We start from the raw sequence: 25298 nt of genomic DNA, 5'->3' as shown, positions 1-25298 counted from the left end.
ACAAGCTTGGACAATGGCAGTGAGGTCCTCAGGACGTAGGTTTGTTTAGAGTGACCTTCTCATAGATGGATGGCCTCACGGGGCTAACGGGCTCCATCTGCCCAGGGAACTAGCTGGATTCGAACCTGGGTTGCAGAGGTGAGAGTCCTGCATGCTAACCACTAGGCCACCAGGGGTCCCTATATGGTAGGTGAGAATGCTGTTATGACATCACCAGATTCTGAGTTCCCAGGCACTTACACAGTCCCAAGTCTTCCTTTTTTCGCAGTCCTGCTGATAACCTCCTTTAGTTTGCTTGTTGATTTTCTCTGCACTTTATTTTTTTAGAGTTTTACTACGATCTCAAAATACTCTTTTCTTTTGTTTTGTTACAATACTTGTCACCCTAATTCTATACAGCCAAGAGCTTCTAATGCCTTTTGTTGCCACATTAACTATTTCCATTCTGTCAGTATTTTTTCATTTTATTTTAATCACTAATAAGTTTCTCATGTTTTATAACCTGTGGAGAAAGATCTGCAATTGCAATCAGGAAATTATCCCAAAAAACACAGTTTCTGAATGCTCATATGTAAAGGTTGTAAACAAGGTTTCTCTGCTTTAATCGATAAGATCTTGTACTGATTTTCCTCTTGGAAAACTTGTACCATACTTCAGTCTTGTCTGGTATGTCCTAGTAGACTCAGCAGTGCAATACATTTTTTGCCATGCTAATTAGTATACATCCCTCAACAATAAATGCCTTCTCATCAGTAGTAAATCTGTTTATATGCCATGCTCTCTTATGATGTTACTTAATCTATCTTAGAAACATAGAGATTTTCTGGGGTTTTTTTCTTTATCTAAATAGCTTCATCAATCATCAAGTGTTTTTTTGCACTCAGAATTGCTTAGCTCCCCTGTCGTCAGAGAAAATGTTCTCCTAGTTGGACAACTGATATTTTGTGTCATAACAATACAGGCAAGTAGGCAAGGTATAGGTGTAATTTTTTAAAAATTATTTTCAATATACTTTTGAACAAGCACAATATATTCTCTACCATCCACAGCTACACTACTTTCCCAACAGTTTGTAAGTGCCCGTATGTTAACCTGTGTATAACAGTGGATCCCATTTTTGTCTAATGCTTGCTAACCAATTGCTTCAATTTTGTTGGTGCATTTTAATCTACAATATACCCTACCCTTAGATTTATCATACCACTTTCATTTTTTCAAAGTCATTTTTCTGAAAGATCATATGTTGTGTTTGTCATAACTCTTTCAAAAAAATCAATCAAACTTCATCTTTTACAGTTAAATTCTCATCTCTTGGTCTGAAAAAATTCAGTTGCCTGAAAAATCTCTGTAGTTGTTCTCCAACAATTTGATTAATTGATGTTATTTTTTCCTCCTTTTTGTCTTTTTTTTTTGACCAAAAATGAGAAGAAACTTAAGATCTAAAATTTTTAGTTCTATGCTCTATCCTACTCTTCTTTTTCTCACATTCCTTTTTATTTTAACATTCAAAGCACACCCAGAATTATGTCTCTGTGGCATGAAAATGTCCCCTCCAAACTCAAAAGTTAAGAGTTGAAACTGTATGAAATAACTCCAAGGGTATGTACCTAGGGCAGGTCTGTGTTCATTATTCAACACCAGAGTTTGGAAATTGCCAGAACTGTGTGCAGATCTACTTTAATTATTTGAACTCCCAATCAAATTGAAACTGAGGAAATGAGCACTTTATTAAACATTGCAAAAACTAGGAACGTTTCTATAGCATAAGGAAGAGGGAATATCTTGGTATCAGGAATGTGAGGGGTTTTTATATTAAGATGTTTTCCAAACCATATGGACATAAGAACTACCAATTTGTGTCAGGCTGTTTTGCATCACTTAGAAAAGCAAGGGACCAGTATCAAATACATAGGAAGGAATTTCTCAGACTGATTCAACTCTTCAAAAATTTTTTTGTGTAGGCAAATCTTTTGTTTTCATCATAACAGACTTCTAAAGGCTGAACTCTAGCACCTGACAATATGACCCAGCACCGTTCACTGTGTGCCACTTGCAGTCTGTTTGCAGACTGCCTGTAGGATTTTCTATCAGAGAACAGCTTCCAGCTAAGAAACTGGTAGATGATGTATTTTAAACACACACAGAAAGGACATGTAGCTATTAACCAGGGTAAGGTAGAACCATAAAATCATAGAATCATCAAGTTTGGGAGAAGTCTTTAAGATCATCCAGTCCAACCGTCTACCCAGCACTATCACTGTAACCCTAAAACCACTAAACCACATCACCCAGTGCCAGATCCAGATGCCTATTTAACACCTCCAGAGATGGTGACTCAGCCACCTCCCTGGGCAACCTTATTCCAATGCCTAACCACCCTAATAGTGATTTTTTTTTTTCTAATATCTACTCTCAATCCTTCCCATCTCAGCTTAAAGCCTTTTTCTCTTGTCCTCTCACTGCAGGCACAGCAGAAGAGAGGAACCTCCACCTCACTTAAAACCTCCTTTGAAGTAGTTGTAGAGAGCAATGAGGTCCTCTCTGAGTCTCCTTTTCTCAAGGCTAAACAAACCCAGCTCCCTCAGCCATTCCTCATAAGACATGTTTCTAGATCCTTCACCAGCCTCGTTGCCCTCCTCTGGACATCCTTCAGCATCTCAACGTCCTTTTTAAAGTTAGGGGCCCAAAACTGAGCACAGTACTCAAGATGTGGCTTCATCAATGCTGAGTATAGGGGGACAATCACTTCCTTAGTGATTGGCTACCCTACTCTTGATACAGGCCAAGATGCCATTGTCCTGCTTGGCCATCTGACCACACTGCTGGCTTATATTGAGCTGACTGTCAACCAGCACCCCCAAGTCCCTTTCTGCTAAACAGCTCTCAAGACACTCTTCCCCATCCTGTAGGGCTGCATAGGGTTGTTGTGACCCAAGTGCAGGACCTGGCACTTGGCCTGTTTGAAACTCATGCAGTTGTCCTCGGTCCATTGATTGAGTCTTCCGGGTCTCTCTGTAGAGACTTCCTGCCCTCCAGAAGATCAACTTTCCCACCCAACTTAGTGGTGTCTGCAAATTTACTGAGAGTTCACTCAACCCCCACATCCAGATCATCAACAAAGATGTTAAACAGGAGCAGCCCCAAAACTGGGCCCCGGGGAACACTGCTAGCAACCAGCTGCCAACTGGATTTAGCTCCATTCACTACAGCTCTCTGGGCCCAGCCATCCAGCCAGTTTTTTCCCACTGAAGAGTCCACCCATCTAAGCTGTGTGTTGACAGTTTTTCTGGGAGGATGCTGTGGCAGATGATGCCAAATGCTTTACTGAAGCCTAGATCAACTATATCCACATCCTTTCCCTCCTATACTAAGTGGGTCACTTTGTCATAGGAGAAGATCAGGTTGGTCAAGCAAGACCTTCCTTAGGTATGGATAAAACTGTAGTTCCTCTGTGAACCCTAGTTAGTGAGAATCTAGACAGTGGACTGTCAGTGACGGTCCAAGCTGTTAAATGTCTTTAGAGGTTCCTTCACAGGCAGCTTGAGAAATAGAGTTCCATGACCAGCTTCCCTCTTGCTGTGAATAGATCCTGCCATGGGAAATAGATCTAGCTGTTCTAGTGTTACGTGTGATTATTTAAATCCCTCCAAATGAACCTAATAATTAAATTGCTAAGTGTGCAACCATCTACTAACTATAGGCACTCACTTTGAATTCCTAGACCTTCACAGTTGTTTACAGTTAGATAATAACTGCAGCCAGCTGGGAATATGTGTATAGATGATTGCTGTGCCTCAGTTGATGAGTGGAAGTCATCATTAAGCTGTAATAGCTTGATTACCTATGGTTGCTTGTCTGTGAATCTATCCTTTGACTTTTCAGGTCAAATAGATTAGCCCCACTAGCAGTGTGCTTCAGTGGTGGGTTTGAAATAAAATTAAAAATATAGGAGATTTTCTGCAAAATATTCTTAATCTGATGAGAGCATCATAATTGCATTATGAGTAGAAGAAGATAAACACACTTGATGAACTTGGAAAGTCTATTAAAAGCCATCTTTATATTTCCAAATTCTAATAATTTCTAATCAAACTAAGCCATTTATTTTGTATTCATGGCAGCATAGCTATGCAGGGTAGGAAAGTCATCCTTTAAATCATAATACTGTCACATTTTCAAATGTGAGAGGTCATTCAGAGGATCTGCCTGTTCAGCTGCATCATTGCTTAATGTTTCTCTCTTTAAATTCATGCCTGAGTCTTTAGTGGCTTCATCCAGAGCCATCTCCACTTACTCCTGGAAGCTCTGCATCCTGCACATTCCCTATGCTGCTACATCGGAAAGCAAAGTTCCACCATTGCTTACATGCATTTTTGTCTCAGATTTTTGAGAGTGAGGAACAGTTTTATATTTAGACCCAGAAAAAAATGCCTTTATTCCTTGAATCAAAATTGAAACACAATGGGGCAAATATTCTTTTCCAACCAAAATTATTTCTATGGTTCTATGAAAAGCTGTCTTTAAGTGTAAAAAAGACCCACTTTCATTTAGCACAGATTTTTAGTCTTTTCTACATTCCCCTAAGCCTCCATGGGTTAGTCAAATGGCATTACAAGCAGATTAAAGGTGCTAGCAAGCGTGGCCTCAGCCTGTCTTCTACACACACAGGGTGAAACAAAAGTGTGATTCCCAACTGTTACAAGTAAAAGGAGGATGAATCTTGGTAGGGAAACATCTATTAATTTGAATTTTTTTCTTGTGCTTTTTTTTGTTGTCTATACTTAACTTTTGTTGTTGCCTTTTTTTCCTGGTTGAACTGATTTGCCTCCACAAACAAAAGGTTTTCTGATACCCTAACATGAATTATAAGCTGAATTTGGAAGAGTACTTACTGGGATGAATTAACAAAGTAGATTTCCTTGCATCCCAGCACAACTGTTGTACATCTGGCAGTTCGTCCCAACCAGCAATCAATCTGCCCAAGTCCAGACGGCAGAGACTTGAGTCTCCAGGATCCAGCACTTGGGGAATCCTCAAACTGTCAGTTTTCCTGCCACCACGCTTCATTTCAGAAAATAGGCCCTGGATTATAAAGATGTTTCCAAGTTCTTCTATTTTAATAACAGCAGAGTTAAAGGGTGACCACTCTTTTCATTAAAAATTCCCATACTGCAGGTTAGGGCAGAAGCAAATTCACTGTCAGCAAGTACTGAAAATGAGAGGTACCTGAATCTCCTCTTTGTGTTCTCTGATTATCCTTGTTCCATATTACTCCATGATTTTAGCTGTGCTTCCTCAGCTTGTTCATCACCATGATGATCACAGCACCCACCACTGTTTCCTCCACTTTGAAAATGGTGCCTGCTCACACCGAAGACTTAAGAGTTGGGTTAATTCACTGCCTAGAGCTTGTGCACTGGTCTCTTGTTCACCTTGTACAGGCAACAGTGGGCTAAGTTAAAGTATATAATAAGAGACAAATCTACTCGAATTACTTGTCATTTAGTTTCAAACATTTAATATTTGCATAATTATTTTTTTGGTGAGAAAACAATGGTTGCAATACAACATCTGATTACAGTCAGAAAGACAAAAGATATAAAAACCATCTTGTAAATGAGATAATTGTATTCACAAGGCTCTTGTCTGTGGAACACAAAGCTCTGCAAAACCACATACAAGTACTTCTAACCACCTTTTATACATGGTCAACTTACTGCTGTTGAATCATTTTCTTTATGCCATAGCTGTGTGCAGCGTTTGAAATAAAGGACAGGACTGCATGCTCTACTGTATAAACAGAGCACTGATACTTAGAAGTAGTTTTAAATATTAATTCAGTGGTGGGAAAAATATATTTAAACTGTAAAAGCGCTCTCTCAAATGGAAAACTTAGGATGTGAACAGAAAAAAAAAACAAAACAACAACAAATGCATGAGTTCCTCTGGAACAGCATGGAACCAGATGCTTGGGAATACACTGAGTCCTGAGAAACTGTTATGCAGACCAGAGTAGGCAATGTACACAATTACAAATGTGAAGAGCAGGAAAAGATAATTATTCAACAATTCCTTGCATGGCATGAGCAGAAATACTGCTCAATTGTTATGGAACAGTGGTCCTAAGTAGTCCAAGTGAAGTCTTGGCTTTTAGGGCTTTTTTTCCTTTTTGAGCTAGTGAGTGATTTTGCAAATACAAGTACTTTCTGTATCTCTTTTTGAAGCATGCATATGTTTAACTCACTGCCCTGTTCCCAAGATTATGATTTTAATCATTCCTTTTGGGGGACAATATAAACATTCAGAGAAGAAATTCCATTCTCCAAGACGTCACTGCTGGTAACTGAAAATTTTCTCAGCTCATTCCTTTGTGTTTGCTGTTCCCACAGCAGGTGCCTGTTCACTAGACATATTTGTGCTATTTACTACGTTTTTTCACCTATACCAGCATCCTTGGATTGTTGGGTTTTTATCATATCTTGTTTAGTGCCTCTGTTAATCAATTTAATCAAAATTTTTATTTCCATCTGTCTCAAAGACAGATGAAGATAGGACTTTTACCCCGTTTGGAACTTTCTGATAGCTTACTATATTGACAATACAAAATGTCAGTTATTTCAAAATTTTACATTGACGTAACACTATCAGGTGTACATCAGTGATTAATTATTTATGCTTATTGAATTATCTTTATTCCATTACAGGAGAAAAAAATAATTGAATATTTGTTATAAGCCATGATTATTTTTAAAAAGTTAATAACATTTTATGATGTTAGATGCTCAGATCTGTATTTCCCTTTATATCCCCTAGAAAATAAATTTTTTAAAAAAAAGGAAAAAAAAGAAATGTTGTGCAATAAGATGGGGAAGTAATTTTAATTCAAGTATTTCAGCCTATTTTGTAGTATATTAGTCAAGTGCTAGTCCTATTTCAATAGAAACATGATTAATGGCTTAGGTTGGTAAAGATAACATTCCCTAAATCACTTATGATTTGGAATTAAAGTTCTCAGAATGTTCTCAGGTTTCACTTAGCTGTAGAAAAATGGAGACAAGACATTATTATTTGTGAAAGTGGTAAGTGAAAAGAAGGGAAAACTACTTGACTTCTTATATGAGAAAACTAGTTGTTATGTGTCCTTGAAATTTCTATTAATAGCATTCCCACTTTTATATGAATATTTCCAGGAATTTCTACCTTAAATACCACAGTCTGTCCACTGTGTATAACAAGCACCATTAGTTGCTGAGCCATTCACTAAATATGTGAGAATTTCCATCCCATAATTATCAGTGTGAAACACCCAGCCATTGCTTCTCCTTTCGTCCATCATGCAATCTTCTTTGCAAAATAAAAGGCAATTGCCACTTCTTGGTGAAAACTTACAAGAATATATTACGGAGGTGAAGTGTGGTGATTTTTAATGAAATTAGTGCTTTTCTCCAGTGTATGTGTATCACTGACAGTGATGTGTAGAGCTGGTTCATGTTGTGATAAGTAACCCACAATGTGGTATAAGGCTGACTCCTGTGTGCTGTTGTTCATTGAAAAAAAAGTGTAGATTTCAGATATTCTTTTTAGTGTATTTTTATTTTCACCCAAAGTAGAAAAAGATACATAGATACTTTACAGGAAATCTTTTAAACCACTTTCAGTCATGCCTTTGAAAGTCAGTGGGCATTGTCAGAATTCCCTAAGAACTCAGGACTCTAGGTTTAAATCATCACTGATGACATTAATACTCAGGTTTTCACCTCTAATTGCCATTTGTTCTTATTTATACCCTGTAAATCTTTCTTTATTGAAAGGGAAAGATTATCTTTTCTTCAGTAATTCACATAAGTTTTGAAAAATCAAGAATATTGAAATATCTGGCACAGGAAAAAAAATCAAAGTGATCTACAGCAAGTAATTAGCACAAGATTTTCAGTTTTAAAATCTTAAACAACACAAACTCAGAATTTCTTTTTTAAGAAGAAAAACATTTTGATTAGTATACTCTATTGCAACCAATAACTGTATCTTATTAAATGTTTCCTGGAAATTCACTACCTCTGTTCTAAAAATGCATTAGTTCAGCAGTTCATAATAGAGCCAGATGTAAATAGGTATCAAAATTCAATACAGACACATAGAGAATGTCTGAATGTTGTTCATCTTGGTCATGAGACAATTAGATGTTTGTTGAAGTTCTTTGGGGTTTTTGCAAATTGCAGGTTTCTTTCTGTTTTGGAGAAAGGTTGTCCTGAGGGCCAAAATATCATGCATCAAAATAAGACCATGTATATGATCATCTTAGCGTAGGGAACTACTTACAGGTGATACTGTAATGAACAAACAAAATAAAATGAACAACATTTTTTCATACTCATAGTGTTTCACATCTAAATGGTATTTACTATATATTTTATTACACATTTTATGTATTTCAGTTGGCAAATTAAAACAGACATCTGAAATACAGGGGGTTTTTTGTGTGTAGCTTTGCTTTTGTTCTTTTTTTTATTGGAAATGCCGCCTTGCAACATGTGCGTGATTGTAGATTTGCATAGTGTAAAATTACTGTAATTTTATCTACTGAGTTCAGAAAGTCAGAAAGGGATTTAATAAATGGTAAAAATTAAACTAGGGAGTAATATAAAGGCAGAGGGTACGTATTTTGCACTTTTAAATAACCTTTTATAACAAGAATCTATTATCGTACAGTATACTGTAGTTCTACTTTCTAGTGATACTCTTGCTATTGTCACAGTAGTGTCTTTAAATCTGGATATGGATAGTTTGTATATGTACACACTTCAAAAGTGATTTCTATAATGGAATATGTGCTCCCTGTCACTGTTATTAACATCCAACTGGAAAAATATTCACCAATTATTTTTTTTATAAATTATGAATGTACAGTGTAAATTAACAAATCAAATATTGTAGCAATGAAGAAATGCACTTTAAAAATCTAAAAGTGTACATCTAAAAAAGTGTTATTTTGTATAGATGTTTTTGAATAAATAATTTATTGCTCAGTGGTGTTTTTTTTCTCATTTATGAAATAAATATAAGGTATTTGATAGCAGTTAGTTGAGCTTTATATTTTATCATCAATGATTTTGGTGGGTTTCTTTTTAAAATCAGAGTTTCAATTAGAACAGTAACGAACTTAGTCACATTTTCCCTTTCATTCAGTAAATCATTTTTGGCTTGATCTAGTTGCTGAGAGGAAGCCGTGATCAGCCCACAGTCCTTTTCAGGATCAACCAGCAAGAGGACCTGGCTACTGCATCCTCCTTCAGTCATTGAGACCAATTTTGGCCATGGAAAACAAGATATGGACAGAGGGATACATAACAAGTTTTTCAATCTTAGACAGGACAAGACAGAGGCAGGGTCTAGCCTTTGTCTATAATCTGGAGCAAGGAATTGGATGCACTTGCATTTTCCGTGGTTTAAATGCAGCCAGTTGAAATATACTGGAAGGTATAATGACCTTGGTATACGTTTGTTTCAGTGAGAGGTCAGTGCTGACATCCTGAACTGAAAGGTACTAAACAGCAAAATGTCTGCAGTCTTCAAAACTGGGCATAATTCAGATTTGTAATCTAAGAATTCTTCTAGACTTGTTCCTTGCTTTGCTAATAGAGGAAAAATGTGGCACATTAGGACCAAGTCAACTCTACTGGGCAGATGTTTGGAAGAAGTGACTTCAGAAAAGTTTTATAAACAGGTTTTTTTCTTTTTTTTATAGTCTTCTAGTGTATCTAGCCTCTAAGAAGAAAACACATTTACTACCATATACATGATATTTGTATTGTAAATCCACTGTTAGGGACTGTTAATTGTAGAAAGAATGTTTTCCTAGAGGAAATAAGAGTATTTAAAGAAGAAGAGAGTATATTCTGAAGGAAAAATATAAATCCTGAATTTAAATCTAAAAGAAAAACAGAATGTGCTTGTAAGGAGCTGAGCTTGCTACCCTAGATAATGCCAATACGGTGTTGTCAAAGACAACTTGTAAGTAGTTAACACATTTCAGTTAACTACTCGTCTTAGCCTTTGAATCGAGAGGTATCTTAATATCACAAGAGTGTATCTGAAGTGAGACTTAGACAGCTAAACTGAAAGCATAGACTGAAAAAGCAAACACAGAAAAAGTCTTCTGTCTGTCAACAAATCTGAAGGCTGTAAATCTTTACACATCCTTAATACCTCAAATATCCTCAAAACACACATATGTGTGCTGATATGCTCTCCATGTAGGCAGAGGTCATCTGGGAGGCAGGCTGCTTGGTTCACAGAAAAGCTTGATGCTATAGTGCATTTTTAGAGTGCTGTCAGCCTCCTCACAAGGTGACATGGAAGCTACAATTTCTATTAAAATATGTACATCCAGGTGGGGAAAGGTAGAGTTGCATCATTATTTAACTGCCCGATGATTACAGCAAGATCTACAGCAGGTAATCAGCACTGGGCCCGAGGGGGAAATGTATTCCTGCGTTGTGGGTGTCAGTCTGGCATTTTAAGTCCAGCAGTCCCTGCAGAGGTCTAGTTCAGTGTCCAGCCTGTGAGCAGCAGCAGGGCAGGCAGTCAAGGGGCTGCATGCTCTAAGCATCTACTCCTCTTTGCATGTGCCTGAGCCCTTGGGTGCAATGTCGTAGCTGCCTCCATCCTCTCAAGAGGCAGGTGTGAGTGGCAGCATTTTTTGCCCTCTTGCTGAGGTTGTGCCACTATGGAGGGGAGGAGGCTGGAGAGGGAGAGTAAGCGCAGATGAAGGTGCAATCTTTGGTAACCCAGCAGGCAGGGAAATCGTCTGGGGAGGTGTAATCCTGAGCTCTGGTCCCCTTTCCAAAGAGAAATATGCAGAGAATGAGGAAGGTCTCATTTATGTGCAACTTAAAGTGCTTTTTACTATGACATATTGGACTTTTTCACTTCCCTATGGTAGTAAATTGTGCTTCTCATGGCAACAGATGTAATTGCTTTGCACTAAATTATATTAACTATTTCAGATGGTTTGTTCTGCTTCATGCTTGGACTGACGGAGCTGAATTCTTTTCTGCAGTATGTAGCTCAAAAGAGAGGAAAATTCCTGGTTATTGGGAAACAATGTGGGGTTTTTCAAGTGTAGAAAAAATATTTAGACAGTGGCTAATTTTTCTTTTCTTATGATTTTTAATAGTGGTTGTGGTTAGTTGTAAACTTCTGGATTTTTTGCAAATAAAAGGAACTGTTCTTCACAGTTAATTTTTACTAAACTAGGTTGTACTCAGTCTCCCCTGCAGCCCATGAACTGGAAACATGGCACCTGACAGAGGTGGGTTAATTTTTAAGTACCCAAACAGAAGAGGCTATCTTCCTTTTCTCTCTTCTGAGAGCTGGACTTTGTTGTTTATATGCAGCCTTGTTTAATGATTCAGATGCAGCTTTTGTGCATCCAAAAGGGCCACTTTACTCGATGGTGTCAAAAGTAGAGAAAGAAAAGCTTGAGAGTACTTGTTCAGTATCTCTGCCATCCATGAAACTCCCATTGCATTAAATACTTATTGCCTACCCAGCACAGAGGTTTTTAAAGCATGTAAGTGCCTCCCTGTTAGATACAAAATTGTGATGGAAATCAAGAGAATGGTTTAGTGACAATTAAAAGAGAACCAGGACAGAAGAAATAGGGTAAAGACAAAGAATATTGAGCAAAATAGAGAGGGAGGGAGGGAGAGAGAGAAGGAAGGAGAAAGGCTGAGCAAATGGAGTCTGGGGGCATGGGAAAGGGTTGGAACTGGAAATAGAAATGTGAAATCAGAAAGAGGGACATACATGACACCAACAAGGTTAGAGAGGGAAGTGGTGTAGCAAGGGTGTCCTGGCCTGGAAAAGTGGCCAATGCCTCTACCTTTTGATAGAGAAACAGAGAGGTCTTCCCTTTCAGACATTAATACAGAACATACTATGGTGTGCTCTGGGGTGAGGGGGCAGGAAATGGGATAAAGAAAACACTGATTAGAGCTGGGTGAAAGCAGGGGTTATCAGGTAAGACATTTCCTGGTCATGCAGATAAGTTGATATAGTTTGTTACAATAAGAAAATTGCTCAAAATTAAGAGAAAATATCAAGGCTGTAAGGAAGGACCTCAAAAGGGAACGGCCTCATATTTTAATGTCTTGCCCAGAATATTTAAATTTTATCCCTTTTCAAAGTTCTTTTGTTATAATTTGTGCACTTATCCAACTCGCTCAGAGATAAGCTGTACTCATTTTAAGGAAAGGGTGAGACAGTTATACCTCAGAACTCTGGCCAATGTGGGGAACATGGAGAAAGATGAAACTTCTGGATATAAATAAGATCAAGGTAAAATACAACTGGAAAGAAAAGAGAAGAAAATACCTGGATGTTTCACCAGAAACTAGTGAGGAAAAGCCAAGAGTCAGAGTAGCCTGTAAAGGGTAGAGACAGCTGAGCTGCCTGAACATAGTGACTTACACACACAGGTTAGGTTAATGCTGATGCATAAAAGCAGGTTTAAATGAGAGGCCACAACTTTATTTTTGCACAATTAATGTATTAAAGCATAACCAAAACCTCTCAACTAACTGTCCTTTGCTAATTCATTCTTACCTATTTAATTCTATGAGCATTTTTTTCTTGAGAACTATTGTACTTGATCAGTAGAAGATAAGGAAATATGAAAAAATAATATTAGACATAGGATGTTACTAGTAATACTTTAAATGGAGGAGATTTCACATTTCTGTAAGAGGGTCCATGTAACTAAGGCACCTTGTGCCCATGCCTGTTCAACCTTCCACCATCTTCTAAAACAGCATCTGGCCTCCATATCTCAGATCCAAATTTTTCAGTACCCAAAACTGAGCAAACCAATCAGTTCACTGTATAGGATGAGCTATTTGGCTCTTATGGGAAGAGATGAGCTCACTGTCTTCTACACTTTCTCCTTCTTGAATGCTGACATTGAATCTTTATGTCCCTGACATTCTCAGTGCTAAAGGAACGTATGTACACCTGTACAAGGCTGTACATACTGAAACATCTATAGCTTCATGCACATCTCCTTCCTGTCTCTCAGAGAAACATTCCTGCATCTGCTATCCTGAAACTAGGATAAAGCATCTGTTAAACAATTACCCAGACCTAGCATATCTACTATTTTGAAAAGAATGTCATGGCACAAGCAATGGAGTGCAAAAGTCATCACAAACTATGGTCTCTGTGGGGATCTAGCCATCTGCTTGCTAATTATGTATACCACAGCCTGGCTGTTGCACAGAAAACAAACATTGCTGCTAGCAGGTTCATTCTGCCATATAATTACTGCAACTGGCACAGGCAGAATTCCAGGAAAGTTATGTCTTTTTCTGCTCATTGCTGTTGCCATTTTTGCATGTTTCCCTTTTAAAGGATCCACCTGCTCTTTCTGCCACCTTGTACCTCATTCTATCCTGCTTGCATCTGCCTATCCCCACCTGTGCTAATCTCTCTCTCTGACAGTAAAAGTACATCATATTCCCCAAGACATGCTTGCTTCAAGAACTTTGTTCATATTAAGCTAATGTTGCAGTGGAGTATTTAGCTTTTTTGAAAATATTGAGCTAATGTTGATATGCCATTATTTAGCAACTTTTATGCAACTTTTCATAAAAATCACCTCAGAAATAACACAGATATATTCACTGCCCGGGCAAATGAAGCTGTTCCTTGTCTCAGATGAGATCTCAAGTTAATTCAGAACAGTCAAGGTTCCTCTGTGGCCAAATCTGCATGAAATACAATATCTTTATTCTTTTCTCCCCTCTGTTTGTCCCTGTGTGTCAATAGCTCTCCCCTGTGCTGAAATAGTTGACAACAGGGGACAGTCCACTGTGTTCATCTACTACAGACGGACTTGGAAAAAACCAGCCTGTGGGAATGAGCATTGCCTCCCCCAGACTGTTTGGGTTGGTGTTGCACTGCCAAGTAGTTATGCTGTTCCAGAGGCACAGAAATGTGCTGACTTTTAATTAATGAAAATTCAGGTTCTTGGGTGCTATCACACTTAGGCAGCAACTGAAAAGAGGCTGAGGATCTAACTTCTCTGTGCCTTGGGGGGAAGAAAATATAGACGTCATTCTTAGATTTATGTATATTAAGAAAAGCTACCTGGTGTCATAATATTATTTGGTTTTAAATGATATATGAAGATTAGAAACACATCTGTATGAGTTATACACTCAACTTCAGACTCTGCTTAATAATTTCTGCAGGGAAAGGATTTCTTTTTTATAGTCCTTCAAAGGTATTGCATGATACTTGTCACATCCCAAAGCTTCTACTGGTCCTGTTGTCAGTGTGTCCTTATTTATGGATGAATACCCACACCAAACTGATTAATCATGTCCTCCTGTTAGAGCTCTGGGAAGTTCATTTTGTCCTCCAGAGTGGTCATCAGGAAAGCCTGGGCACGTTATTGGTACTATTCCACCACACGGTGAAGAGTCTGATATGCTCTGTCTTGCATGCTGGTCACATTCAATCACCTTGAAAAATTTAATAGAGAGCATTCTTTTTTAATCAAGGTATTTCCCTAATGAAGACCTTTTCATTATTTTGATATTAGTAAATTAAACTACATCAGGAAATGGTTGGGATCTGGGTTATGATTACCCCTAACTATATTCGTGAAAATGTATCTGATATGATTTTGCCCCAGGCCAGTCAACAGCATGCTGAACAGCCCCTAGGCATGCCTGAAGAATTAGCATGGGCTAGATGCTGTTTGTTACAGGCAGTGTAACCACACTCATCTTGATTTGGAGATCTCCAGTAGTACGGCTGAAATCTGTAGTGTTTCATGCTCCTTTGATTTACTCTACAGATACAACTTTTCTTTCCAGAGACTCCAGTATTCATATACAAGCTCCACCATATGTCACTGGTACTTTGTACCAGAGAAAACCATCCATGTCTTCCATGCATGCCTTTGATCTGTGATGATTTTGCTGAAAACTAGAAAGAAGAGGTGGGTTTCAAAATCCTGCAAAATTACAGAGTACAATCATGGTATGGATGTGTAATACTTGTATTACAGTAACATTAATGTGTATTTTGAAGGCATTCAGCAGTGCAACGAAAGAAAGTTAGAGCTCTTTTTGGGAGCACAGGTTGCCAATGTGCTACAGCTACAAAAGCTACTTCCCACGAAAGGGCATTTCAATCAAGTGTTTATTCCTCATTAACACAAATTTCATTATTTCTTATGGGAGCTGTAATCTTCTCAGAAGGCAAACAATTCTGCTATCAAATGCTATTGATCTGAACAGTGCACAGATTTGTTTTTTCTGTTGTCCATCAGGGATCAACTACATACCTGAAGAAATGAGGAATACGTTGTTAAGGAAAGCTGACATAGATATTTACTAACTGTGGTACCTACAGCTATATGCAGAAATTTTCCAGTGGTTTACAGCAATATACACATGAGCTGATGTGACAGACAAAATCTCATCCCAGACAACCCATAATTACTGCCTAGATACCATTATATACCCTGCAATAAAGTGGTGGCTAAAAAATCAGCCAGACATCAATGGTGTGGTCATCAATGGGGGGCTGCCCAAGCAGAGCTCCTCACTGCCTGCAGCAGAGCAAGGTTGGGAAGCTGGGCAGAAGCACAGGCTGGGGAGGATGGAAAGGGCAGCATGTAGGTGTTGCTTACCAGTCTACAGGAGGAGTAATGAGAAGATGAGGGGAGTCACAAAGTTTGTGTTCTTTCTGTTGGTTCTTGGATTGGCTTGACAGCCTAAGGGAATTGTATTGGGACCTAAGGGAATTGTGTGCAGGAGCCCTGAACTAAGGCAAGCCCAGGGCGTCAGGACTCTGTGCAGAAGGCTTTCTTTCCTCTCGTTCTTCCTTTTAACCTCTTACAGTTTTTAATTGGCTTTTTTGCTATTTGCAATTTATGTTTTATTCCATGGCCAAGGTCGTTTAATTCCCATAATGCTGATTTTCTTATACATTTTTCTGCAGAACTAAAAACTTGCTCCCTATAGGTTTCTTTTTACAAATATAAATGCTCAACCACTTCCAATACCAATTTTCAGCATTTTCTCACCAAATCAAGCACCTTCACTTCTTTAAGCCTTACGTTGTTCAAGCTTACCCATAGTCCCCACACCTCAGAAGAGGACATGATGAACTTATTACCAATTCCATACATTGACACCAGGCCTTTTTTTTTCTAACTCTCCCTTTACATTTCAGGGACACACATTATTTTCTCTTGCCAGAACCTTAACTTGAAAAGTCTGTTGAGAATCAGTGATGAATGATTCCTTTATATCTTTTTCTTTCTCCTGAGTCACATCTTCTCAAGGTTCTCTTATCATGAATTTATTATCTGTAAAATTTATTTCCAAAGACATCACCATATATTTGGCTGTATTAAAATATTTTTGTTGGATTTGTCAGTCTACCACAGTATCTATTATTAATTTTGCCTCACTTCAGGTATGCAGACTTCAGTGAGAAATTACTTCTTTTGTTGTCTCTATGTAATTTCATATCTCTACATATATTTAAGTATATGTATATATTTATTTTTTTATATACATATTTATGTACATACAAATACACACAGATACTCCTCCGTGTTCCTTCAAGTATTTGGTAACATCTGCATATTTTTTACTAAGTGTTGATTCTTATTAATACTTATTTAAGTATGATGGGGTTTGATCTTTTTATTAGTTAGTATCTAATGCTGCATGCTTGTTAATTCTTATGTGCCTTTTACATCTGGATGTTTCAACATAAAAATAAGAACTGGTTTTTCAGTCTAGGAGTTTTCTAAAAAATACTTTATCCAGTCACAGAATGCTTCAAACCCATCAGGGCATTAAAAACAACAGTTCAAGATTTGTGGAACCTTGGCATGACGTCGAATAGTTAAGATGTTTTTATTACTCAGTCATAAGGCTCACTTGAACACTAAATATCCCAGAGAGTAGTGCTGTGTGACCTCTTAATATCAGCACTCATGAAGCATGTTTCATTTAATTTCTTCATATCATTTACTTTCCTGGTTTGTGACAGACTAATGGAAATTTGGAGATTAATTTAGAAGCACACTCATTTGCCTGAGTGAATATGAACTTCGATGAAACAGTTCAAGAGTATCTCATTAGATTTAAAATGTGTTTTTCAATTAACAAAATATGTTTATAATGTAGGATGTTTCTAGTGAGCAGTCCATCTAATGATCTAGTGGCCATCTTGAGAGAGTCTTTTATTACTGATTTACTGTTTTTTCACTGGGTGTTTGTTTCCCTTTAGTACTTCTTTTTCCAAACTGATAACTCCAACTCTGAAATTATTTCTTACTGTGTTAATATCTACTATTGCCTTTATCTTTGAATTAATAAAAACAAATAATTAAAAATTAAATAATAAATTTGGAAAGTCAATGCTGTGCATGGGAAAATGCAACCTGCCAGGCAATTCACTAAAGCAGATCAGCAGAAAGCATCTGAGTGTGAGGAGGAATTCAAGCACTGTTCTCCAAGGTGTTGCAACATTTGTGTCCACAGGGGGGCTTCTACATCACAACCTTGACATCTGTAATGCCTCATTCTGAGAGTGGTATACAGCCTAAAAAAATACCAGGCTCTTTGGACAGTTCAGAGAGAGAATAATGCTTTTCAGAATGGGTTGTACCAATGTTGTCATACTAAGACACCTGACCCAGCTAGTGAGAACAGCTGAGAACATACGACTAACCATAAAACATTCTTCATGGCATAAAGCATTTGCACTTATAACTGTAGGCTAGATCCTCTCTCCAGTCATGATTCCCTGTTGCTTTTCTTTTATAGGCGTCGCCACCTTTTCTTGAGCACTTTGACTACACCACCTCTTTTTTTCTTTCATATCATGGGTACAAAATGAAAGTATGTTGTCACTGCCTGGATTTGCACAATAAGTTGGTCCTGGGAAGCAGGAGGGGAAAGACAGTGGTCCAGTTCTTAGCGCTGTCAAAGGAGCTTCTGAAGTGAGATATCTATGTGCCATGGTTACAACTATGGAAATATTCACAGAATATTCCACTACGAAGGGAGGGCAGGAGCATCTGCCATCTTTTCAGTGTGAAAATTAATCACTGTCAGTACTTGCATCTCCCAGTTTTTCTTAAGGAATCTTAAATTCTCTTGTGGATTTGTCACTAACCATACTGAGAGCATCATTCACAGCAGGCAGAATACTAAAATTGGTCTGTCATAGTTGTATTATGTGGTCATTATTTTTATTTTACTAAATCCATTTCTGTTTCCTGCTAAGTTATAAAAGATCGTGCTTGTTACCTTGTTAGTACTTGATCAGCTTTATGACTACATGACACACAGTGTACCTATCAACCATCCTTAAATCCAAGACATAAACTCAATATATGGTACTGCTGTGGTCTCTGCAAGAAGGCCATGCATTCAAAGAAGGAAGAAATTTCACCATTAAGCTTGCCATTAAAATAATCTGTCTGAAAGAAACTGAGTTCTCTCTGAAATCAGTGCTCTATCAAGATGAAAGATTAATTTTTTGTTCCATTTTAAAAAGCAAAATTTTTGTTATTCAAGCCGCTAAATTTCAGACCTTCTATAGACCTTAAAATTGTTCATCTCTTCAACATCCTTCTACATGAATCATAATACTCATTAGTTAAGGCAGCTTTCAAACAGTGATATACAGGATTACCATGAATTCAAACACAAGAAATTGAGTGAACTCTACAGTTAAATTACCTTTCTATAGTCTTATTCTGCAAGTTACTTCAAAACCTCAGAACTTCTTAGGAACCTTTCCTGTAACTAGAGTTTCAATTGTTGTTTGCTTGCATGAGGTGAAACTTCAATGTGGGTTTAAATCAACATTTTAACAAGATAATCTCATGTTTCATAAATTTATTCAGTTAATATAAATTGAATTTCAGAAATCCCTGTTATTTGCCTGTAACATTCCTCCTATTTCTGAGAAAAATTATTTATCTGAGTACATTAAAATTAGTATACAATAACCAAATCTTATTGATCTAACTCAAGGTAAACCATTAGCCTAATATCACTGAATCATAGAATTATTTGGGTTGGAAAAGACCTCCAAGGTCATTGAGTCCAACAGTTGACTGAACACCACTATCAACTAAACCATAGTTTAACTGATGCGACATCTGGTCATTTCTCAAACACTTCCAGGGATAGTGACTCCACCACGTCCCTGGATAGCCTGTTCCAATGCTTGACAACATTTTCTGTGAAGAAAGTCTTTCTGATGTCCAACCTGAACCTCCCTGGCACAGCTTGAGTCTTTGTCCTCTTGTACTGTTGCTAGTTGCCTGGCAAAAGAGGCCAACCTCCACCTTGCTACCACCTCCTGTCAGGTAGTTGTAGAGAGCAATAAGGACTCCCCTGAGTCTCCTTTTCTCCAGGCTAAACTACCCCAGCTCCTCAGCCATGCTTCTTATGACTTGTGTTCCACAACCTTCATCAGCTTCATTGCCCTTCTCTGGACAATCTCCAGAGCCTCAATGTCTTTCTTGTAGTAAGGACCCAGAACTGATTTGAGGACCCAGGACTTGAGCTGCGGCTCACTAGTGCTGAGTACAGGGGGACAATCACTTCCTTAGTCCTGCTGCCCACACTATTTCTGATACAAGACAGGATGCCATTTGCCTTCTTGGCCACCAGGGCACACTGCTGGCTCATGTTCAGCCGCTGTCAACCAGCATCCACAGGTCCTTTTCCACTGGACAGCTTTCCAGCCACTCTTCCCAAGCCTGTAGCTCTGCATAGGGTTGTGATCCAAGTGCAGGACCCAGCACTTGACCTTACTTGCCCATCCAACCAGACTGTCCAGATCCCTCTGCAGAGCCTTCCTACTCTCCAGCAGATTAACACTCCCACCCAGCTTGGTGTCATTTATGAATTTACTGAGGTTGATATAGGTATTAAACAGGACTGGTCCCAATACAGAGCCCTGAGGAACCCCACTAGCAGCCAGGCGCCAGTTCGATGCAGCACCACTCACCATCACTCTCTGGGCCCGGCGATCCAAACAGTTTTTAACCCAGAAAAGGATGCAGCTGTCCAAACCATGGACTGCCAGCTTTTCCAGGAGAATGCTGTGGGAGACAGTATCAAAGGCTTTACTGAAGTCCAGGTAGACTATATCCACAGCCTTTCCCTCATCCACTTAGGGGGTCACCCACAGAAGGAGATCAGGTTGGTCAGGCAGGACCTGCCTTTCCTAAGCACATGCTGGCTGGACCTGATCCCCTGGTTGTTCTGTATGCCCTGTGTGATCACACTCAAGATGATCTGTTCCATAATCTTCCCTGGCACCGAGGTCAGGCTGACAGGCCTGTAGTTCCCCAGATATTCCTTCTGACCCTTGTTGTAGCCACACTGCCTAACTCTCAGTCCTCTGGGATCTCCCTGTTTAACCAGAACTAATGATAAATAATGGAAAGTGGCTTGGCAAACTCCTCCACCAGCTCCTTCAGGATCCTCAATTGGATCCCATCCAACCCCATAGACTTGTGAGTGCCTAAATGGTTCAGCAGGTCACTAGCTACTTCCTCCTGGATTGCAGAGGGTCTGTTCTGCTCCCTGTCCCAGTCTACAAGCTCAGGGGCTGGTTGGTCTGAGAATAGCAGGTCTTTCTGTTGAAGACTGAGGCAAAGAAAGCATTAAGTATCTCAGCCTTTTCTTCATCCTTGGTTAAAATGTTTCCCCCCACATACAGTAAAGGATGGAGGTTTTCCTTTCCATCATTTTGTTGTAACTGTCTTTAGAAAACCACTTTTTATTGTCTTTCACAGCAGTGGTCAGATTGAGTTCTAGCTGAGTTTCGCCTTTCTAAGTTTCTCTCTACATGATCTGGCAACATCCTTGTACTGTTCCTGAGTTGCCTATAAGAAAAATAAGAAGAATAAGAGGATAAGAATATGAAATGCATTCCACCGGCCTGGGACATCTTCTCTTCTTCAAGGTGAGACCATAACTAATCCTCAAAGGCAGAGATATTGTTTTAGAGAACAAGGATGGCATTTGGAAAAGCAGGTAAAAAGTCATCTGGATGGATAAAAAGTTTATTCCACTACAGACTATCACATTCTACCAGATCAGTAATCATTCCTTCTTCAAACCTATTTATTGCAGGAGTAAAGGTCCAAAGCTCTGCTTTTCTTTTTTTGCTTATAATATTTACTGCTAATCTAGATACTGTTCGTTACTACGGCCAGCCATTTAATTATTTACTGGCCTGTTTCAGTTCAGTTCCTGATCTTTTTAACTATTTGTTAATTATGTGGCATCAATTCAATCACAGAGCATGAGATAAAATAAATATATATAGAGAGAGACAGATAGCTCCCCCCCCCCCCAAAGTATGGTGTACAAAGACTGGAATAATATCTCAACTATTCTTTACTGTAGAACTACTTAGCCACTACTTATAAATGTATTTTTTCACCTATTATTTACCATTTAGTTTAAGACAGCTACATATACCAGTTAGGTCAAACTTAAGTCTACACATTATGCATAAAAATTAGTCCTAAAAACCATTTAGCATTCTATTTTGCATTTGACTAAAAAAACCCCAATAGTTAGTGTTGGGAGAAGCCTGTAAAAAAAAGGACAAGAAAAATTCCAGCCACAGTTAATTTGTGATTCAGGGGTCCCTGTTGTAAATCTTGTATCTCATAGGCCTTAATATATTTTTAATCCCTAAAATTGTCAAGACATTTCTATGAACTCATATGATTTTTTTTACCATATGTACAAGCTGTTTCATGTGTTATCTAAATAACTGTCCTTTTTTGTTTGTTTTCTACTTGAAACCTACTTGACCCTTAGTTCTTTACTGGAATAGACAGTGAATGATCATTACTTATTCACCCTCGTCATCCCATTTCCGGCTTGAGAGACCTCTGCAAGGTCTTCTCTATCTAAAGACAATAATAGCAAAAAAAAAAAGTTTCTAATAAAACAAAATTAATTCCAGAAGAAACCAAGTGCTTATAGTAACTAAGAGTCATGGTATCAGTGAAACCCAGCTAAATCAATCTCTTCTACTAAAGAACATTTCTTTCAGCCTCTTCTTTTTGACTTGTGACATTTTGCTGATTTTATTAAAATAAGGCTTATTTCTGTTGTTTGTATGTTGTTAAGCTGGAACTTCAGCAAAATTGCTTCTGTTGAAGTATTGTGCAGTTATATGCACTTTTTACCTCTTCTCTTGCAGGCTGTTACAGTGCATATGTAGTTGTTTTGAGGCTATAGAATTGTGTCTGTTTCCTGTATCAAACATCAATTGCAATTGCATAATATTTTAAGTATGGGCTAATTTTTCTAAACACCATAGTAGGTCTGCAGAAATTCATGTATGAGTAGTCTGAAATTCTATTGCTTTGGAGTATTTCCTTGAACACAATTTTCTTTTTATCATCAACTCAAAGATTTGTTTTAGTTTTTAAGAACACAGATACAGTACCTCTCTTCATGTGCAGATTTTAAATCTTGGGAATATAACAAATTGAATGAGTCATTTAATTTAAAGCTTACTAATATTCATATGGTTAACCATTAAGGTTCACTGTTGCTTTTCTCAAGAAAGCTGCTTAGCATAAGGACTGTTTTATACTGGTCTTTGCTCCTTGTTTAGGTTGTCATTGATCTGTGCAATTTCCTTGCTGGGCGGAAAGGTCTGACACCTTTCTGCAGAAAGAATGGCTTAAGACAGACAATCTGGGACAAAGGGGGTACATTCAGCAAGATATTCAACAAAATTTTCTGCATTGACATGTAGGTAATATATGAATCTTGGACTAAGAAAATTAAGGCTGTTCCTGAGCCAATAAACTTTACCCTCTTAACTGTCTTTCAGTAGATTTCAATAACAGGATTCTGAATGAGCTCCAGTAAGAATAGGAATACAACTGTGTCTGTCCATGTCAGTCCAGTGTAATTAAGCTTTCCCGCATGTTTTAACAAAAACTGTATTTCTGGCTCAGTGGGGAGTTAAGCATTCATACTCTTAAAATCAGAAAAACACAAAATAAATGTTGTCATTCAGTTTTTTCATCACAGACCAATTTACTGCCTGTAACCATTTAAAGCCAACTGTTGACAAATATTTCAACTGCAACCAACAAAGGTTGAGATCCTTATTTAAAAAAACCTTGATGTAGAAATGCTCTCTTTGAACCAAATGTGGGAGCTTTGATTTTTTTACTGGGAAACTGCAAAGAAAATCAAACATGTTTTTCACTTTCAGAAAGCCTCTAATCTCTCAGAAATTAAACCTATGGTATTTACGAAAGAATATAGGTGAGAGCTCCTTGTTCTATTAGGTGTTTGGAATGAATCTGCTTTTCTGAATGCTTTGCTGTCTTGGGAGAAGTCAGTCTACTTTATGCTTTCTTACGTAAGGAAACATATTCTTAAAAGATTTACAATTTGTAATGTAAATTAAAGAGGTATTGCAAGTTTGATTTCATGTCTGCAATCTTAAATGCCCCAGCCAAAGAGCATAAACCTACTTTTCCAATAGAGGTCTATTTCCCTGTGCTCTGTGCTTACTTCTCAACAATATTCACTCACCTTTGCACTGAACAGGTTATGGATGATATTCCTGAACTGCTGTAAGAACAATGTGGAGTTTCTCCTCCAGTCAGTTCACATGCTTGTAGGTTTTCTTTCACCGCCACATACCACAGCCATAAGCTCCAGGATGCTCCCTGCTACTCAACTCCTACTTAACTTATCACGTATGGCAGAGACCAAAACACTGATCTTTGGCTCCACCTTGTGATCTCCCTGTCGAGACCAGCAAAGATTAAATGAGGAAATCCTCAATCCTGATTCCAGATCCAATTTTGATCTCTCTGCCTGTATAGGAAATAGAAAAAAACCCCAGCCAGTTAGATTCTAAAGGTCAAACTACTGACTTTAGAAGAAGAAATAGGGTTGAAAAGTGTAACTCAAGAAAAATATCTAGGCTCAGAAGTGTGAAATAAATTACCCCAGAGAAGAAAACAAAATAAAAAGTGCTGGAAGTTGGCGGGCAGCCTGGGGGTTATCATCTGTAACTAAAATGGTCATTTTGGTAAAGCACCAATTATAGAATACATAAAATAGGATACAAAATTCCTGTTGCTGTCAAATACATTGACAAAAAGAACTAGTGAAAAATATACCCAGAGTTTATTTTACTACATAACATGGCGCTATATATATATGTATATTCAGTATGAGCATTTTTTCTTCTCATTTTCAGAAATATTACTCTGATATAAGAACTGACTACATAGGTAACTCTTGGTTCCCAGCAGGAAAAAAACATAAGTCAAGTATTAACGTCAGTTTCTGCTTTGTGGGAACATACTGTGGCCAAAAAGATTTTGAAATTATTTGCACTGTTAAAGCTTGAGTGAGTACCAGTGCATAAAGCTGATAGCATAAGCTGAGTCCCTGGAAAGTACTTAGCTTTCATAATTCAGAGCAGTTACTGCCATCGGTAAAGTACAGAACTGTGGAAGATAATCTCCTCAGCAGACAAAAGGTCAGGCAATAAAACTTTTGCTTTCCATTTTCTAGAAGAAATTAATCATATTAATTAATGAAATGTAAAAAGAAGGGGTGCTTTCACATTGAGTTTCTATTGGCGATATAGTTTCCCTGAATTTTCAGATTTGATTTATTACTATTTTTTAAATGTTGATAGGATATAGAGCTAAAAATATTTTAAATCTTTCAACTTCCAATCAACATAGTGCATGTGAAAAATGTTACCTCTTGGATAGTTTATATATTTTCACTGCTGTAATAACTGCCAGAGAAGCAGTGCACTGAAACGGAGAATGCAGCTCACCTGCATTCACCTCAATAAGCTATGTGAGCATATTTGTTCTGCTGCTTTGATACCACAGTTACATACGGATAGGAGCCTAGAGGGGTCTGAGCGATGTTATTAGTAATTTGGCCATTTAATGATCTTAGATGCAATCACTAATCTACAATCAAATCATGGTAGTGCACAGAGAAGTTCAAAATGAATTGTGGTAAAATACTGATGAATTTCTAATATGTAGGTTAAGTGCTGCTGATATTGTGAGAGCATATTATGTTATAAAATAAAGAGATGTGTCTCCTTGTGCTAGAAGCTTCTCAAAATGTAAAAGAAAAGTAATAAGCAAGGAAGGTAAAAAGAGAAGGTGAGTTACTTTGAGCTTTGAAAACACAGTCAAACATGGCTACAAAGCT

General features: G+C 37.9%; 1 protein-coding gene across 1 annotated transcript in view; it reads left to right on the top strand.

The window, feature by feature from the left end:
* The window catches only part of TPO (thyroid peroxidase), a 213695-nt gene that overhangs the window by 150790 nt on the left and 37607 nt on the right, over positions 1-25298 (top strand). The window lies entirely within an intron of this gene.

Source organism: Neopelma chrysocephalum, unplaced genomic scaffold (assembly GCF_003984885.1).
Source record: "Neopelma chrysocephalum unplaced genomic scaffold, ASM398488v2 Primary Assembly neopelma1_80b, whole genome shotgun sequence".
NCBI lineage: Eukaryota > Metazoa > Chordata > Aves > Passeriformes > Pipridae > Neopelma > Neopelma chrysocephalum.
This window is presented reverse-complemented; position numbering and strand designations above follow the sequence as displayed.